Consider the following 20,560-nt stretch of genomic DNA (forward strand, 5'->3'; position numbering starts at 1 on the left):
CAAAATCGCTTCTCCATTCTCAGGGAAAACCGCGCGGTGATGGCTGCGAAAGAAAAATTATTCGGATGTATTCCATTGACGTAAAGTCAAACTCGAACTGCGCCGAACGACTCGTGCGAATTTCAGCATCCGAAATTCTCGCTCTCTTTTTTCTCTCTCGGAGTTTCGACTGGCGGCTGCTTGGCTGCTTATCTAATCATAAATATTCCAACGATCACGTTTTCCCTCGATTTTTATCGAAGCTACGAAAATCTAAGGTCGAAAACACTGCGGGCTCGCACGAGCCTCGCTCGCGGAGTCGTGGCAACATATTTGCGCGCGACCACATCTCGCTCCGAATTTATCGCTCCGACGCCTTCCATCTTTCGAAATTCAACCAAACTCGAGGAGCTTCCGCATTATAAAAAAGGAAATTTCGTTAAAATTCACATTTAATATTCGCTTCGATCCGACGGCGGAAGAGACAAAAAATAATGAATTTCCCGCGTGGGTGGATCGAAGCCTCGTTTTCCCATTGATGAGTTTGACGTCCAATTAGCAAAGGAAAAACTTGCCATGCGAAGAGAGTCTCCGGATAATGAAAATTCACGTAAATACCTCCGATAATACGATGAAAGTATAATCTTCCGGAGAGTAAACAAGAGTTATTATCACGGAGACCCGCCGCGGAGGGAGATAAAAAGGAAGAAGCGCCGAGGGGAGGAGCCGGTGGAAAGTGCGAAGCGATGAATCTGCATTGATCCGTACGCAGTTACGCAGCTCGTAAATCGCCGATTCTTCAGCTCGAGTGAGCCACGCGTGCATGGAAATGATCAATGAATCAAAGTGCTCGTATCCACGCCTGTGTACAAAGCGAGTTACGAGCACAACGGTGTCGCTGTTTTTTCCTTCGAATCATTATTTGCCATCCGCACACGCAGGGAAGTCAGATAAAAAAGTTGTTTTTTTGTTATCCGACGAAATGCACTCTCGGAGCTCATTTGTAGAAGAAATGCACGATTTTTCGTTGAGATTACAAAAAAAAATCGAGTCTTATCGCTCTCCGGAGATAATGTCATCGAGCAACGCGCTTTTTCCCTCCGCTTTCGAATCCTGCATGCAAATTTCTGCGATGCCATTTCCCGGGAAAACGAACACTTTTTTCTCCGGTTTTTTTTTTACCGCCACTAAAAATAATTTCCTCCCTGCCGGAGAACTCGTGCGTACTACTACGTACACAGGAAAAGTTCTCCGCACAGAATCAACGGAGCTCCCTCTCGCTCCGAGGACTTGAGAATTCAATAAAAGTTGGTGGAAATTGAGTCAACCGAGCAGCAGCGAACCGGAAGAAATTCCCTTCCCGCCTCTTCTCACATTTTTCCACTTCCTGTCAGATCGAGAGTAACGTGAACAGCGAATACGGAATTTCGATCACAGATCCTTGCTATTCGTCTTAATTACGAGCCTCGATATCATCCGGAGAAGAAATTTCCTTTCGAAAAATTCTCTCCCGAGAACACCGGGAGATAAAATAGTGTTAAGCTTCTTTATCACTAATTTTGGAAAAACATTGTAATTTCCGCGTCGTTTTAAAATTCAAATTTCTCTATTGCTTAGTTTACAGTTGAGCACAGACAAATTCCAAGGGCTCGAATAAAAGTATCGGCGATCCGCAAAAATGGACCAAGTTATTTGCAACGTTGCGTCCAATGAAATAAACGAAAAAAGATCTGCAAGTGACCAATTTTTTATTTCACGAATCGTTCGGTGTGGGTTGAAAAACTACAAATTGGAAATTCGACGGGGAACAAAATTGGAGAGTTACTGGAATTATTCGAGACTTTTTTTTTAGATCGTTTCGTTGGACCCCGACGCTGCAAATTCAGCCTCGTAATATAATTTGAGGAGCTCGAACTCGAGCATCGATGATCCGCTCAAGTGTTTAGAAATTTACTATGGTACGTGGCAGAATTTCATTTTTTCATCGAGTTCTCGCTTCCCAAAAAATCACCATGGATCCTCGTAAGAATTAATAAATATTACGACGTCGGAGCCTACTACACCAAAAAGTAATTTTTACTGGAATTTTTTCTCCGCTGATGTAAGTGTGCCAGTCGAAACGATCCGCTCGACGAGCATGTGGAAATGTAATATTTAAAAACGGATGAAATTTCTCGTTAATGAGATTCCAGCTAATCGGACATTTTTAATGAGCTTTTATTATTAGACCGATTTAAATCCCCGGACAAGCGTCGCACTCCGATAGCATATTTTACTTTAGAGACTAAAATAATGGTCGTTGAGCCAGCACGTTGAAATGGAATGAAAACTAGGGAATTTGCATTTTTTACGATACGTTATTCCATGCTGAAACGTCTCTCTGTAACGAGAATGCGATTGTGTCGGTGAAAAACAACGGGAAAATCGATCGTTTTATTACAGAATTATATAAAATTCAATTTTTTTCGAAAGCGAGATTAAATCGTCGGTGGAGAGCGAGAATTTTTTTTCCCCCGTTTTAATGAAGATCGAAAAATTCGAGGGAGAACTCCAGGAAGAATTTTCTCTGTAAAAACGAGAGATTAAAACGAGTTTTTACGAGTTCCTGGACGACGCTGCGTCGAGTGATAAAACCTTGATCGAATTACCGAGGTTTGTAAGAGAGCTCGAAGCCAGCGGAGTCAAAAAATCTATTGAAGCAGATGAAAAACATGGCCGAAAATAGACGGAAATAATGAATCGGCGAGGGTGCAGGAAAATTTGGTAATTTTGTCGAGTTTTTTTTCTGCTCCCTCCCAACCGAGAGTTCGTTGGCGTTGCGGAGCCAAAGAATTGAAAGTATCGAAAAAGCTAAACATAGGAGCCGGCGAATTCAGGGGTTGGTGGATATCGAGGATGACGAGTCGAAATCGAGTTAGCAGGAGACTAATTCATAAACAGATTGACGTAGAGAAACACGCGATTATTTCAATCCTGCAGTATTACTACGTGCTCTGAACGAGATCCGTGACACCTTCGTATATTCACGTGCTCCAAAGCCGTACGAAAATAGATGCAAAATGAATTTCGCGATCCTTTCACGATGGAGACCGTTGCGACGCGCAGGGGCGGGAGAGTAAATGGAAAAAACTCAATCTACGGGGGATCGAAGGCTTTCTTTGGCTCGCGAGACTTGGAAACAAGCGAGTGTGAGCTTCATATATTTTTTTGGAGTTTGACAAAAAATGGGAGTCGAATCGGTACGCTGGAGAGGACAATGGGATTGGAGGCACGCTCGATAAACCTTTTTCAATAATTCCTCGCAACAAATAAGCGATAAAATCGTTCTAATTCCGGAGGGCAGGTTTGAGCGAATTTTTTTCGTTTTAAAATAAAAGACTCGATTGCACACAAGTTCGTTCGGTGCGACCCCACTGGCTCGACACTTTCGCGATTTTCTGTGAAATCGTTCAGGGAATTCGGCGCGCTCTCGGGGATTAATCGCTGGATTCGAGTCGATCGATATTTTTTCATCTCCGACTATCGCGCTCGCCGAAGGAACAAAAGTGTGCGATGAGAGAAAAGAGCTCCCTTTGGCCTGGTTAAAAATATCTGATGAATTTCGAAAAATTCGTCCGAAACGGTGCGCGCGCGCGCGCGAGCGATGAGCCCGGTAATTTGACCGGCGCTGATTAAACGTAGGAAATTGCGGTCTTTGTGTTCGTGCGAGTTTGCCAGTGCAGTGGAAAATGTTGGTTCCCGAGACGACGCAAAAAATCATCGTTTTCCCGGGCCGATTGAGCGTCCCCCCTCCCGAAACCCTGCTTCTGCTCTTCGGACCGAGGAAATTCGGATGAATCGAGTGCTCGCGCAGCGAACGAGAGAGACGAGACGACCCAATTGATTGCCTGAATAATAAATGTCGAGGAGCAATAATAGAGGTTCGAAGCACGTTAGAAATCGGAGTGAATTAAACATCGATGAAGCGAGAATCGGAGCGCTTCGTTAAGCCGGTTTCCCGAATCGACGGTGGAGAGGGCACGCGAGTCGCGAGGCTCGAAGATTTAGTTGAAAACGTTAGAAAAAATGAAAAAAATGAGAAGCGAGAATCGAGGGAGCGGAGGGGGGCTATCGCCAACTCCCTGACCCGTGCGATTAAACACAATTGTACAACTTTGGCTGCGATAAGTTCCTTTTTTCAGGCACTCAAACTCTATCGATGGGCACATGCGGACAAAAAATTTCGCGATAAGCCGCTATCGGAGGAGTGTGACGAGCTTGGAGGAACGAAACGACGCGATGACATATTTCGGATCGAGATTCCGCGTGATTTCCATTCGGTGGCTCCCTAGAATAAGCCGGAAACCGTCGAGTCACTTTCGCCGGTTATCGGGCTTCAAAAAATTGACGTACGAAAGTGAATTCTTTGCGGCGTCCCCGTCCGAGATGAAACTCAACGTTGAAGCCCCGATTCCATTAGCATCTCCGCCGCTGTCAGTTCCGAGAGGGCGTGCAACCCGAATCGAGTTGAATCGAGTTTCGTACGACGTCCTCGCGCTGACGAATTTAAAGGGAGCCCTTCGCAGTGTCTCGGAAAGAGGCGAACACCGAGCGCGAAAAGTCGAGGACGGCGCGTATGTGTGCCGCTCGCGAGACGCGCGGCTCACCATTTTATCGAGTTACCTATCCGGGCTCCCCAAAGTGCACGAAGAGCCCTCGCGCACTTTGCGTTCGCGCCCGGCGCTCTCTCGCTCTCTCTCTCTCCGTCCATTTACGACGAAGAATGAGGAGCCGCGCCTCTCGCGACTCCGCTCCGTCAACGAGTGCATCAGGAAACTTCCCGTCTGTGGTATAATAACCGTACGCAGAAATGATATAATGCGCGCGGCGTACGCGTACGCCGGGGAGCCGCCAGTGCCGGGGTTCAGCACTAAATTGTACATTAACCTCGTGCGCCCCGACTATAATGGACTGTGCATAAACTCGAGCCGCATGTAAACAATTCAAATTAATAGCCGAGCATTCCGGCAGACAATAACGAAGCTAATTGGATTGGGGGGCGCGACGGGGGCAGGAGAAGAGTTCGATTCTTCCCGACGCTCGTTCCGTCCTCGCTTCCGAGCTTCGGAGTACCGTCTCGAGACGCGGCGACCATTTGCGCACAGCCGAGAGCCCACCGGACAAAAAGTACACTCGAAAAATGGCGACCGCGAGCGGGCTATCGAAACGGCGAATTTGCACGATGCTTTCTATGAATAGAGACGCGACCGAATGGAGAAAAAACTCCTCCGTCGCTGCGATGATTAACGCCGCGGCAGCGTGGACCATCGAGACGCAGACGCTCGCTCGAAAGCACGCGCGCCCGCCCCGGCCGATTTATACGCACTTGAGTCAGCCTCGCTATTATACATCGCGGCAAAAGCGTTACTCCGAGTATGCTCCGCGATACGCGCTATATACGAGAGTCGTCTGAGCACAGACAACGCCGACGACGGGTACGGGGTCTGGGAGGCTCGCGCTCTTACGCGCTCGCTCCAAGCCGACGTCGTAATAGTAAAACCGGAATAGCGCGGAGTGGGAAACCGAGACAAAGTACTGCTGCTGCTGCTTCGCTAAGCAAAATGCACTCTCGCGTTACCGCATACTCGCGCGAGACATGTTAATTGCAGATCAATCGGTAGACGCTGGTTTATGAAATTATCATTTTTTTTTCAGGCCATTCGCAGGGAGCTGCGCTCGCTCCTACGAGACGAGAGACCAAGCTTTTCAGGGGCTCTCGCGGAAACCTCCTCGTACCTCTATTTCCATGGACTCGCTCGCGTTTCTTTCGCCAATTCTTCGAGGAGAAAGATCGAAGCATTCGCCTCGGAAGAGCGAGTCGTCAAAAGGCACGTTTTTCTTCCTAAATTCGATATTCACAAGTTGACGCGAAAACAGCGCGTGTGTTTTGAGGCCTCGGAGCACCGACGGCGCTGCTTCATTAGCATAAGATTCTCGAGTGGGAACGCCGGTGCGGCCGTGCTCGAAGTGAGCGTGGAAAATTTTCTTTGAAAAACGTGATTTTTCGGATTTTCGATACTCGAGGCGCCTTATCGAGGGTCAGCGGGTGGACGGCGCCACAGGGAGGCTCGAACTTGGCAGACCAATCATCGCTGTAGGATTTAGCAACCTGCATCGTCCACCGAGAATCCCATTCATGAATAGTCAATGAGGCGAATCTATTCTTCGCACCGTAACGTCTCGTGTGTCTCCTTCGCATCATCCTGCTGCTTTTCCTTCTTCGTTATCGTCGCGTTTTCTACTCATTCGCTACTCGAGCCTCTGTCGACCGCGAATTGCCGCTTTTCATTGATTGGACGTCGATGAAAATCGCACGAAATTCTTTTTCACTGCTCGAAAACTCTTCGTTCTCCCGAGGATCCGCATTTTCGGATCCTCAGTTCTTTCGTTTTGGACTCTTCTCCCTACATTTGGGACATTGCAGGCCAAATTCCATTTGGCGGAAACGTTTTCTACTGCACCAGAGACATTTTTCCAAATTTTTACCAATTTTTCCTCCCCGACCCAAAAATGGTTGTGAAGTTTTTCAAAAAAGGCGTTATTTTTGTTCAGTGACACAATGCTTTCGAAAATTGACTGATCGGGACGTTTTTTTTTTTAGAATTTAGATAAAATACGAAAATTTTGAGATTATTGGCATTGTTTATTTTGTTCTCTTCTTCTTAAGAAACTTTGGCATATTCTACAAGCTCTCCCAAATTTTCAAAGCGACATCTTTCCGCTTTCTACGGGTGGGGTTCAATATGACGAATAACTGAATTGTAGAACGGTCGATATTTCGAAATTTTAAAAGTTGTCATATCAGTTTGGAGAAAAATAAGTAATTTGAAATTCTTATTCCCGATCGACTATTCAGCAGACTGCGTGTTTAATTAAAAATTCCTTCTTTGCATTCGTATTTACCCGAAAATATATATTTCAATAGTTTTCATTTAGAATGCAATTTTAACAGACCATCCGAATGTCAAAAGTTCATATTTTCGAATTCAAAATGGAGAGTAATTGTTTTACAGACAGACCTGAATATAGAGTAGCAAAAAATCGAAAGTGAATTTTTCGAGCCTATGAAACTTAGATATGCGGAATAGCGATAGCTCAAAAAGGCGAAAGTCAAAATGACGATGTTTAAAATTGGAAATCACCGGTCTGAGTAAGTGAGTGAGTGAGACGCGTGTATATATTTGGAGCTCCGCTGCGTTTCTTTATTTTGATCGATCGACTTTCTAACGTTTCGCTATTTTGACTGTTCGACTTTTTGGTGTTTCAGTATTTCAACCTCAGTAATATTTGGTCTTTCGTTATTATATTTTCAAAATTGTGAATTTTCACAGTATCGCTGACCGTAGTGATTTATGAATCGAAAGAGTGATAGTCGAATTTTCGAAAAATCGATATTTTAGTCGTCGTCCTATGGGCGATTGTTACATTCTATTTTCGATGTAAACGTGCTTCGAACCTTGCAGTTTCTGCTTTATTTATTTTCGGCATTCAAAGCTCCAGTCGAATCTATTTGTCTCCATATTATCATTCGAATTTTATAAACTCGAGATTTTAGCTGTTCGAAATTTTAGTCATTCCAAAATTTGATCCCCACCCCTTTCTACTCATTTTTTCATTACAAAAAAGACTTTTTACCAATTCAGCTTGTTTCTAGTGACACCACTTTGAAAATCTTCTAGGATATACACCGAGAACTTAAAAAATCGAGAATCGTTGAAAAAATTTCAATTTAAAAAAAAATCAGAAAAAATTAGCGACAAGCCTTAATATCTTCTGTATTTCTCTAAATTACATTTGAAAACGAAGAAAATGGAATAAAATTTATGATTTGGCCAATGTTTGGTGAAACTATGAGCTCTTAAAAATTTTCAAGTAGAATTAATCAGCATTAATTTCAACTTTTCCAAACTCTGAAAAATTTCTTTGGTAAATGAGAAAAGGATGAAAAACCTTTCCGCCAAACCGAAGGGGTCGATTTGCTCCGGAATGCGTCATTCGCATGGAAATTTCCATAAAAATTTTGCGTTTCGGGGCTCCGTCGCTGCGAGAATTCATCTCGCGAGTACGTCTTCTATCAACGAGGACCCGAAAAACAGCACGATTCTGAAGTTTGCATCGATGGAAATAAACGAAAATTGAAATCTCAAATAACCAGGTTTTTTTTATTTCGGGAATCATTGGACGCAGCAGTAGTTAAATCGACCCTCCTGTATTCTGCGAACGTTTGGGGACTGCGCCATTTTGATGAAACAGATAAAATACAACTCCGCTTCTACAAAAGCGTGCTTGCAGTTCCGCGGAGTGCACACCAAATAACACGATTAGAGTAATTAAAAAAAACATTGTCGTACGTTAAAAAACTCTTGGAAATGGGTCCTACTCGCTTTCCAAAAACTGCTTTTGACCAGCTTGTAGCGCTAGATGCAGCGAATAACATAAATATGCAAATTGAACCATTACTGGCAAATATTAAGGAGTTTCGGTACAAAAGTCAAAATATTAAGAAATTGATCAAATTTGGTGATAATGTTCTTCAACATCAAGTGCGAAGACACAAATTTTTTCAAAATTTTCTTCTACTTAGTTATCGAGTAATTACGTATTAAAGCAGATTTCTTATGCCCGGAATGTATACCTATATATATGGAAACGCTATGCTTATACACGTAAACTTTAGTGATCAATTACTCGACAACTGTGTAGAAGAAAAATCTTAAAAAATTTGTATTGTCAAATTTGGCACTAAAGAATATGTTCACCAAATTTTATAAAATTCTAAACTTTTTGAAATTTTTTATGTTTTTAGCATGGTTTAGCATGGCAACATTGTATCGCCTGTACCGAAACTCCTTAAAGACAAACAATTCAGAGCAGATGATGTGATCCGATCCCTGCTGTCAAGGTATAGCCCATTGTACAAGAATGTGAAACAATTGAATGAATTCAAATGTGAAGAGTATCTTAAGAGTATGGATCAGTCGACAACCTCACTTGGAATTTTTTAAATTGAAATTCTTTGACACGGTTTGACTGATTAAAAAAAGGCTCTGTCAGCCTACGCAGAAGGATGGCAAAAATCGACTGACAGAGCCTTTTTTTAATCGGTCAAACTGTGTCAAAGAATTTCGATTTCGAAATTTGCAGCTATCTCTCTCGCACTCACGGTTGCGATATACCGACTGATCCATCCTCTTAAGGGTGAATGATACAAAAGTCGAAATAATTAGAAATTGATCAAATTTGGTGATAATGTGCTTCAACATCAAGTGCGAAAACACAAATTTTTTCAAAATTTTCTTCTGTTGAGGTTATCGAGTAATTACGCATTAAAGCAGATTTCTTATGCCTGGAATGTATACCTATATATATATGGAAACGCTATGCTTATACACGTGAACTTTAGTGATCAATTACTCGATAACTGTACCGAAGAAAAATCTTAAAAAATTTGTATTGTCAAATTTGGCACTAAATATGTTCACCAAATTTTATAAAATTCTGATCATTTTGAATTTTTTTATGTTTTTAGCATGGTTTAGCATGGCAACATTGTATCGCCTGTGCAATATATCCTTAAGGCACCAATGCCGTTACACTCATAAGGTTGGCAGCACGATTGCGCCTAGCGAGACGCGATCTTTCAATGAAACCTTATCAAAAAAGTAAAAAAGTAAGTATGTAACAGATTTCAACGCGAGACTATTGAGCACATTTTGTGCGATGGCCCGATTTATGCACCAATAAGAGAAAAGTATCTCCCTATTGCACATCCAACAACAGCATTGAATAACCTTGATGAATCTTGATGAATACTCGAAGTTTGTAAAATTCGGGCTTTTATGACAGGAAACGGATAAACCAAAATACCGAGCTAGTCGTACCGATGACATATGAAGTTTGAAACTTCGATGTATGTAAAGTTACATGAGCATGCATTTAATCATAAATAAAGAAATAGTTATCAGAGGTATGAGCACTAGATAATGTGCAAATGTACGAATTAGAAATAAGTTTTTGTTGAAACAGTTCTGTATTGGACGCACAATTAGATTTTTGAGCACACCCTGATACGAATATCCTTACTATTTCGAATATTTTTGTAAGCATAATGTAAAACCACTTGACACGTTCTGCTTTGTAAAGGCACAAGCCTAAATAAATACCATTACTAGTATTTCGGGAATCACTTTTGGAGGCCCACCACAGAAGTACGTAGCCCAAATTCCAAGGTGTTCAAAGTTCCGGAACACAGCCTCAGGGGGGGTTGTAATCTTGGCTAAACCCTGGAACTTTTGGTAAGAATATAGCAAAACTTTTTTCCCTGCGAATCAGTCTTCTAGGCTCATACAAGAAGGTAGCCAAGGTCGTCGAACGTAGCCTTAGCGAGGGTAGAGAAGTTGTAAAAATCTTACAAAAATCGTGGATTCCGTCCGATGGATATAACCACGTTTTTTATTTCGGTAATCAGCAGTGTTGCAGGCTCGCCCAACGAGGGTTCGGGGACTTGGGTCACCTTGAAATGCTGGCTACGTACTTTATAGTTATCCTCCAAAAGTGATGCCCGAAATGAAAAGCCTGCTTATGGGAAATTTCAATTCTCGTTTTTTCCCATCTATGCAAACTTCGGAATGATAAAAACAGCTGGGAATTAGTTCGGTTCGATAGTTGCGTCAACCGGAGGGGGGAGGCAAGCAGAATAATCGTCACCGGTTCGGCGTCAAGCAGCTGAACGTGTTTCGTTGCTTTTTCGACGCTCCTTCGAGTCCGTTATCTGATCGCGGTGTAAATTATTTCGTAACAGTAGCAAAGAAGTCGTTGGTTCGCGCTCGGGATTTCGACGGAGGGATATTTCAAACGGTGGAAAAGGATTTGCTCCCGATGGAAAGGAAATGAGGAAAAAAGGGTTGGGAGCCGTTCGGACGTCAGAGCATCGGGCCGCAAGGGTGGCGACGGGGCCGGGTTGGGGGCGCAGCTGACGCGGAATGCAGGACGGTGTTGCCGGGCTACTACTCGTGCACGCGCTATCCGCCTCGCCTCCGTGTGTCTCTATATATACAAATGGCGAGCGATAAAAAGCGTATGAAAAAAGGAACTCGAGGGAAAAAAGTGTGGGCTTTTAATGTATTCAGAACGAGGCTCGGTAACATTGTTGTTATTCTTGAATCGCTTGGCCTGAGGATAAAAACTGGAGCTGAAAAAGCCTCGGAGAAACAATTGATTAGAGCTCCGAAGGATAAAAAACGGTAACGGCGTGTGCGTAACGCTAGAGAGACAAACGTGACGCAAATTCTCGCCACCTGTTCAAACCACGTTCAAGCTGATTCCACACATTTTTTGAATTTTTATCAATGATTGTTCCCCGCTGTTCTTAGCTCTTCTATCCTTCACAGGGGCTCCGAGCGCGCGGCTATTTTGCATGGAAATGAGCCAAGTCCAGTACCGTCGGGAAACGTGTGCGCGCGTATCCGCGAACTTTGAAACTTTCCCAATCGAAAATTCCCCGAGATCTCGAACGAATTTACCGCCGCAGGAGCAGGCCGTTCGGGGAATTATTCCTGGGACGGTGAAACGTCGCGAAATTGAGAACTGCCCCTGCTCGAGTCGGATCGAGATTGAGAGCATCGCGATCCCGGGTGTATAACGAGACCTCGGGAAAAAAATCTTGTCGAAAATGTCGTCTCGAGCCGTGTCCCGCGGCGGAGCAAGAGATTCCTGGGCGCCGAAAGTGCGTTTTCCTTCGTTTAACGAAATTGGTGGGACACAGCAGAAATAAGTGAGAAGCGACGAGGCGAGGCGAATAATTTTTCGCCCCTCGCGCTCGCAGGACGGATGGATTCTGGCAATGGCTAGACGCGGGGCGCTCTCGCGCGCACCAACACGATCAATCCATTGTGAGAAAATTCCTTCGCTGCATTTGCTCCTTCGCTGTGTACACGTAAATTGCAAATACGCTTGCAAATGTGCGGCGATGCGCGTACGGAAAGCGTATAAATATAATGGGAGAAGAGCATTAGGAGCCGGAGAGCCCGGCACGGGGAGAACAGACGCGAATAAATATATACAAACTAGCGAGACAGCTGAGCGTTGCCTCGCGCGGTAGATAGACTCGTGTGGAGGGCAAAAATGGAGGGGGTTGACGGATCGGTGGGTGGTTTTGTGGAGAGCGCCGTACGCGAGTGTCTTTCCGCGAGGCTATCTCGTCCCCCCTTCCCCCCAATTTTCGTCTCTCTCCCTCCCTTTTGCTCTCTTATCGTCGCTCTTTTGGCGGCTCTCCTCGTCCCCTCGGTTTCGCTATTGGCGAGAGAACTCTTTTGAGAGAATCGCGCGGAGAGTGAGGCCGGTCGGTGTCTGTCGAAGCGACTGGCGACTCGTTTCGTTTCGCTGAGCGCGCGATGTCGTCACGCGGCGCGAGAGAGTCCGCGAACTGCGCGCGAGCGTACGGGCCACGAGTGAGGCGAGCATGAAAGAGAGATAAAAGAGGAACGGAGATAGAGCCGGGGAGTGGGGGAGCGCGGGGCGAGCGAGAAATACTATAATAGCACGAGTCGGTCTCGTAGCGAGTACGATACGCGATAGTAGCAGCGTCCCTCGGCGGGAGAGAGACGCCGCCACGGAAGGACGGAGGGGAAGCGAGAGCGGGAGGTTGGTGCAGGACGAAAATGGGGGAGACAAAGACGGGTGAAGGAAGATCGTTGTGCGTGGATCGCTGTACGAGCGATTCCACGAGCTCTTGACACGAGTCCGAAGAGCTCTGAGGATTTTTATTGATTTCGCGCTCTTCGAGGAATCTCCGGGAGTGGAGCAAACACTCCGATCGACCTTCATTGGATTTTCGGGTCAGGTTTTCCTCCCGGAGTGCGCGGAGGGGGAATTATACGAAAAAGGCGGAGATGTTGATTCGGACATGAGACGCCGCGATAAAAAGCATATTTTCATTCATGAAACGGTCGATGTACTCGAGCCAGGTTGAGGAACAATCGAGTCGCATTTTGGAGGTTATTTTCTTTCGAGTAACATGCAGCGCGCTGTGCCGCGTGAAAAATGAGAGTCGAATCGCGGCCTGCGGTGGGGAGACGGCGGATCAGCCATATATAGCGAGGGAAGCTCGATCGAGAATGCCGCGAGAGAGAGAGAGAGAGAGAGGAGGAAAATACGAGTCGCGTATGGCCGCCGTATAAATAGACGAGACGACAGAGAGAGAGAGAGAGAGAGAGAGAGAGAGAGAGAGAGAATCGAGGGGGAAGGCAAGTTATGTGTGTGCCCTCCCGCTTGGGTCGAGGCTCAGTGGACGAAGCCGCGAGCTCAGCCGCACGATCCATCTTCCCCGGCGCCCCGTCCCTCTCTAAACTCTTCTCTTCCGTCACAGGCAAGCAAGCCAGCAGGCACACAGAGACGAAAGCTCCGCGAAGAGGGAGAGACTCGGGAAGGTATCGCATTCGAGTGGGTGTACGAGGATCCTTTCGGTGTGAGTGTTCCCCTTCTTTGAGTCCGCCCCCCCCCTGGCCCCGGGCCCTCGCTACGAATAGAATGAAAAAGCGTGAAAGAAAGAGCGAGGGAGAGGAGCCGAGCGGGCCGCGCTCTCGCTCCGTTCTCCCTTGATAATGAAACAAGTGTAAGTGTATACGTACATCGAAACGAGTGGAGCTGTTGCTGCTTGCTCGCGCTCGTTCCCCGGCAGTCCGACGACGAAGAAACGCTCGGAGAAATCACTCGACGAAACGATATGCACGAGCGCGGCGGGGCGACGGGAGGACGACGGAGGAGAAGAATAAGAAGGAGAACGAGCTGCGAGAAGAAGACTGAGACGAATGCTCTCGCCGCGTACTCCATGCGCTTGCGGTCTCGCCGAGCATGCTGCGAGGAGGGGGCCAGGAGGAGAGCGTCCGGGGGAGGTGCTCCCGAACCCAGGGTGTTTTGCCCTCCGCAACAGAGGGCAACGAGTAAATAAACACCGCGCGCGCGGCACAACCGCAAAACACCCACAGCCGGGGACACTAGGAGAGAGATACGCGCGCACACACGCACCGAACACCACCGCAACGCTTCCTCGTACACACCTGAGACGTTTAATCTCCTCCTCGGCTCGATTATTACGCGGTTCTTCGGCTATTTATTTAGCAGCTCCTTCGAACCTCTCCTCCCGATGTCCCGATCAACGACTGATAACGAGGACGTTTTTCGCGAGGCGAGCCAGGAGCCCAGCGCCTTCGAATCGCCTTCTTTCACTTTGGGCTCCGGCACGTCCGGGATCCACCGGGCAAAAGTATCGCGCCGAGCTCACATCCGCATTTTTTACTCGCTCCTCTCCCCCCGCCCCCCTTTCTCGCCGCCCGGTTCCTTCGAACCAAAGTGAAAATACCGATCTCGATCGGAGAGATGAACCGTTCGGAATTTCGACGGGAGAGAATCCTCTCTCTCTCTCTCTCTCTCTCGCCCCCGCACAACCGGTGGCGTTACACCTTCCGGCTGGAAACCGCAGCCGCGGAACCGCACGCTCGACTCGGACGACGACGACGACGATCGAAAAGTTTTCGAGCTCGTTTCGTGGGAAATAATGAAATTGAAATCGAGAGAGAACAACGGGGAACTCGACGTTGCACGGACACTGGCGGAGGAGCGCGCACGGCCGTTTTTATTTTCTATTTATTTTTATTATTGTTGTTGTTTTGTGCGCGGCGGTGTGTCAGCTCGTCAAGAACCGACGACGTCGCTCTCGATGTCACCCGCCGCCAATGCTCGCTCTCTCTCTCTCTTTCTCTCTCTCTCGCTCGCTCGCTCGCTTCTTCTCGCCGAGTTTCAACTCGTGGCGAATCCAACACTTTCGTCAACTTACGTGCCTGGGCTTCGGACTCCTTCAACACCCGTATTAATACACTTGTGCACGCGTGTCGCTCGCTTACGCTCGTGTGCTCACGATTTTATACATGCATCGCGAGAAAACCGTTCACGACAATATTACACTAAACACTTATAAATACATGTAGCAATACGAAATACTACGTACGTACGACAGAGAGCGCGACGCGTTACAACGGCAGCGGGGAGCGATCGCCGAGAATGTTGTATAGTTATATAGATATAAATACGTAAGTATCACTTTTAGTCTTCTTCGCTCGATTTTTTCGTTCTGCTCTTCCTTCTCGAGTTTTGACGTTCTCCCGTTTATTTTTTTTCTCGCTCGCTCGGCGTCTCTCTCACTCTCTCTGGCTTTTCAGTTGTCTACGGTGGTGATTGAGCAGAAAAAAAGGTATGTTTATTAAGGTGGCTAAGAGCGAGGAAAAACGCCATCACCGGCACTCGGAATTATTGACATCCTCGACTGCGAGGTTTACTGGCGAGACTTGCGGGGCTCGCCGCCTCGAAACGCGCTCCGCGCTGCTGCTCCTCTCGCATTATCTTTCTCTCTTTTTCCTTCTTTCGGTCTCTCTCTTTTTCTCTGTTGGCTTCCACCACCGCCGAGTTGTGCGCTCACTCACCAACGCTCGAGAGAAAATCACACGCGTGCATTCGCCGTCTCTTCCCCTCGCTCGCTCTTTTTATTCCTGGCTCGTTCTCGCTCGCTCGCTCGCTTTCCCCGTCTCCGTTGCTCTCTCGCGCTGGTGCTGGTATTTCTCGAGTCTCGCAGTGTCGACGCTGCTGCCACCGCGCTGGCACGGCCCCCTCCAAGAGGCGCTTCTTCAAGTATGTATGAGGCTCCGCGCGAGAGCTTCTCTTTCTCTGCTTCGCGCAGCACACCTTTTTCGAGAGAGGGAGAGCCCCGAGTGGGAGTGAGCGAACGAGAGAGAAAGAGAGAGAGAGAGGGAGAGGGAGAAACTTGGACTGGCTCTTTCGGTGGCCTCGCTCGCTCGCTCGCTCGAGACTTGCGCCTCGTTCGCGTGAGCCCGCAACACTCGCGGTGCCCCGTCGCTCTTTCCCTCTTTTTCTCTCGCAGTTCCCTCGCACGCACGAACCCACACGGAGAAACTCGAGCCCGAAGGCGCGTGTGCGTGCACGCAGCAACGAGGATCAGCTGAGTCGGTGTTGATACACGCCGGGTATCCGGGGCGCCTACGCTACCGCCTCACATGCACGCTCCTTCTCCGTATATACACGGAGAGAAAATAAAAGTGGACGGAGGAGCATGAACGAGCAGGCAAAAAAACGTGTCAACGTGTGTGCACGGACGCGCGAACGCACCGGTCTTCGTGCTCGCTTCAGGAGCGTACACACCAGGCGTTTCGTTCTTCCCGTGTCCCCTCGGCCTCGCGGCCCCCTCCGGATCGACGGAAATTCACTTATTTTCAAACGTTCCTCCTCCGCTCAACTTCGAAACTGGCTCGTCGCGCGACTTTATTCCGCGTACCTGTGGGCGTTTCTCTTCCCTATTTAACTCCCCCCGATTGTTCAACCATCCCGACGAACAAAGCCACTGACATTTGCACTCGAATACCGCGAATATTCGGCTCGAGATCCACCCGCGGACTCGTGCAGAACAAAGGATGAATGAGTACGGATAGAAGAAGAGAGGGGCTCGGTACTCTCTCGGTGGAGGCGCTGCCGACTAGCGCCATTCATACTAGCCCTCTCACGTCGAGCACTGCTCCTCTCATCGTGTGTGTGGGGGTGTCGCGTCTCTCTCTCGCCGAGAGAGGGAGAGAGCCTGAGCTCTCTAGCGGCAAGTTTGAAAACTTATTTCGCCGAGGAGAGCTCGACTATTGCTGCTATCGGCGCTCGGCTCTTGTTCCCCGAGTCACAGTTATCCCGACATCGATTCCCCCAGGAATTTCTCAAAATTCCTCAAATTCTCCGGCCCCTTCGAGCTCTCCTTGCTTCTACGTCGCTCCTTCCTTTCCCCATTGAGACGCGAGCCTCTCAAAACTTGGGAGAAACTCGGAGGTGTTACGGGCCTGATTTTTCGAGCGCACACGAGCCGTGCAGTCGCGTCGCGTTACTCGTCGTTGCCACGCTTTGCGGCGACCGCACTCCTCCCCCCCCGTGTCCTCTCGACCGACAACGACGACCGCTCACCGGTGAATAAAAATTTAACAATCCTCATCGCCCCGCGCACAGCTCGCCGGATAGCCCGCTCATACGGATCCGAAGCAGCCACAGAACTCGCAAAACACGCTCGATATATAGGCGAGCCTCCCCGGCAGCACGCACACGCGTTACGACCCACCGCCCCGTGGGGGCTTACGCTCTAAGCATTTTTCCTTCGAAACACGTTATCGCATCGAATCGTCGCGAGGGACGAAACACATTTTTCAAATTGCCAGCTAAATCCCTCGAAATTTATCGCCTCCAATTTTCCGCCAATCACCCTCCCGCCTTTCCTCGCCATTTCGGCCTGCAAATATTCCGAAAAAACACGCTTTATTCACGAGCTCCCATGTGCACAGATTACGCTCGAATTTTCACGCGCATTTGACTAATGTAAACGCTCGAATTAACATCGAGCCGAATTTCCAAACTCGTTCAACCGCTTTGTTCGCATTTTTGTCATTAGTCAAGCCTCCTTTACAGCCCGATACAGTTTCAAGCTCATTTTCAGCGCAAAACTACTCTACTGCGCGACTATTTCGAGCGTAGGTAAATTGACGATGATACGAGACCAACCAACTTGCGGAGCGCGCACGCACACCGCGCTTTTCTAAGAAAAAAACATCGCCGCGCTCACTCGTTTTCGATTGCGCAATAAATGCTTCAAAAGAGTTGTACTAATGTTGATAAATAAATAATGAACGATAACGCGATAATATAAGACAGTAAGAACCCATCGGAATGGACAAACATTAGATAAACCTTTGTCTACGCGAAATTGTTAAAAAATTGGCATAAATATTAATCGCTCGAGTTGCTCGCTTCGGAGAGTATCGAAAGCTCTATTATTTCCGTTCTCCCGGGAGTGCGCAAGTGTTTTGATAAGTTTACTGTGAAAAAGTTGAGCCTCGAGCCTCGCTGCGACCAAATTCCAGGCAATTTAAGAGTATGGATCAGTCGACTAATCTCGCTTGAAATTTTTGAAATTGAAATTCTCTGACACGGTTTGACCGATTAAAAAAAGGCTCTGTCAGCCTACGCAGAACGATGGCAAAAATCGACTGACAGAGCCTTTTTTTAATCGGTCAAACTTTGTCAAAGAATTTCGATTTCGAAATTTGCAGCTATCTCTCTCGCACTAACGGTTGCGATATACCAACTGATCCATCCTCTTAAACAGCCTTCGCTCCCCTCCCTCCGTTCTCGTATTTTTATCAGCGACGCATTGCATGACGGAATGAAAATAATTATTGAATAGACACCTCGCGGCGAGGAGTACGAGACGAAAATGCCGGATTAATAATTCGGGCCTTGAATCGGGAGAGCGAGCCTCGCTCAATCGATGATTGAATAATTGAAGGTTATATTGAAAATCGATGCGCAATTTCACCGTCCCCGGCGACGCGAGCACGGCGGAGTTGAGCGTTTTGGATTAGGGAGGGGGACGATGATTTGTGAATTGTTTGAAAACGAAAAAGCTCGGTCAAGTTTATGACCGAGGAGTCTAACGCTCGGCGGAACGCCGAGGTCGGACGCGCGGGGGGCCTCGCAGCTCTCGCCGGAACACCGAACACGTGCTGCTGCAACTCGCCGAGCCCGCAGTCACGAGGACGATTCAAACAATGCCCAGCGAACGCGACTCCGTGCGAAGCCTCTCCGGAGAAGATGCCTCTAAAAAAAGTACTTTTTCTCTCCCGTTCGCCGAACGCCGCAGGAAATTGCGCTTCGGACTTGACTCTCCGACAACCAATCATCGGACGCCTGCTCAAACAACCCAAATTGCAATTGGACTCCCTCAAAGCCACTATCCTACTCACCGTTTCCCTCTCGACCTATAATTTCGCGCGCGGACTCTCAGACCTCGAAACTACGATGAAAAGTAAACGGGAAATGACCTTTGAACCAAAGGGTTTTCGGGGTTAGGAAAACACCTCGTGAAAAACAGAAAAAATGAAGAAATTTTCTTCTTCGAATATACGCTGGACCCTGAAATCCTAATTTATCGTAAAATTCACAAAAAAGTGCGTTTAAAAAACGAAGAAATTTGTTATTCCCGTCGAAAAATGTGACGCATTCGACGTCCATGAGCAGAAAAACTTTGAATTTCGATCTCGCGGCAAGAAGAAAAAACGAAGCAAATGAAATTTGATAAAAAAAAACGTTGACGAGGAAAGTGCAGTGTGTGCGAAGCCCGCGTGCGAGGGTCATTCGAGTTGAAAATAAAAAAGTGTCGTCGTTGGGAATCGAGTGGAAAAAATCGTGCTGAACGAGTTGTAAATGAGTATTTTTTTCGCAAACGAGGATCGAATTTGCTGGAAGCTTGTAAGCGAAAAGAGGAATAAAAGAAAATGTGTGGAAGGGTGCCTCACATTTCGAGAATCCTGGAGAAATAAAAATGCAATGAGAGCGAGGAATGAATTGCGCCGCGAAAGCCGCAAAACCGACGAGGTCGAGAAGGAGAAACCGAGACCGAGCGATCTCCGCCGTCCAGAAATCCAACGAACGACGAACAACCCGAATCGAGATTTCCCCATTCGTATTAACCACACGAAAATATAACCGAGAAGTTGGAAATTGTAGATGAACTCATTACACTTTACCGCAGGGAAGATCCGCGCTCGATTTCCCATCGGCGATGCACCGTACGAATACCACCGAAGTTTACACTGCGGGCGAGTACACGTGTGAGTAAAAGCGATCCCCTCCGTTTCATATTGACTCAGTAATAGCGTGGATGCATAAATACGCCGGGGGCCGAGCCCACGGCGATCGCGAGCTTCCAATATACAAGCGTATCTAGATTCACACGAGTAATATATATAGGTGTGTGCATAGGTGGCGTAGTACGAGCCCATTAGTTGTGTATCGAATGACGCATGCCACTGGCACACGTACAACCGAGCGTGGAGATGCCTTGCGCTCCTTTTCCAACCCCAGCGATCCTCTCGCCGTTCTCTTTTCCCTTCTCGCACACCGCCTTGCTCTAAAATAACATTTGTGACGTTTCAAATCCATCAGATCGATCCGATCTGCCTATGGCTTGAGAACAGTCAATTTACCTCGCTCTCCGTCGCTTTTCCCTTTCCCCGTCTCTCTCGTTGCTACGGAATCGGTGGAGAGACAGCGCAGGGTGCAGGATATCGGGATAGGATGGCATGCACGAGCTCGAATCTAGCTCGCTCTCCCGAGAGCCTATAAACGGCCGTGCATTTAACGATGAATTATTTCATCCATTAGCCAGGCGAGTTCTCAGTGTCTGCGAAATCCTCCCGATCCCAGGGCGCATGCGGCTTCGAGAATAAACGGATTATTCGCGAGCTTTAACCGGAGCTTCGATATTAAGGAGCTTTTCCTCGATTTTTATCCAACATTTCGGACCTTCGGGCCCCGCCGGCTCGGCGCCTCTCTGACCGAGTTTCCCCGAGACGCGTTTATACACCGCCCGCTACGTGAGAGGTGCAAAAATGTAAGCAACTTGTGCAGCGAGGTCCTGAGGCATGCTTACTCCGCAAACGTGTGTCAC

General features: G+C 47.5%; 1 protein-coding gene across 17 annotated transcripts in view; it reads right to left on the reverse strand.

Annotated features, from left to right (window-relative positions):
• Nucleotides 1-20,560, reverse strand: part of cic (Putative transcription factor capicua) — a 52,617-nt gene that overhangs the window by 22,279 nt on the left and 9,778 nt on the right. For 4 of the 17 annotated variants that reach the window (XM_043426188.1, XM_043426187.1, XM_043426183.1 and 1 more), the window contains exon 1: nucleotides 13,647-16,681. The exons of 1 other annotated variant lie outside the window; for it this stretch is intronic. The gene's annotated coding sequence lies outside the window, so the exon portion shown is untranslated. Of the gene's footprint in view, nucleotides 1-13,646; nucleotides 16,682-20,560 lie in introns of those variants that run through there. 12 more of the 17 variants (XM_043426178.1, XM_043426184.1, XM_043426179.1 and 9 more) reach the window with 8 other exon arrangements.

Source organism: Venturia canescens, chromosome 8 (genome assembly GCF_019457755.1).
Source record: "Venturia canescens isolate UGA chromosome 8, ASM1945775v1, whole genome shotgun sequence".
NCBI lineage: Eukaryota > Metazoa > Arthropoda > Insecta > Hymenoptera > Ichneumonidae > Venturia > Venturia canescens.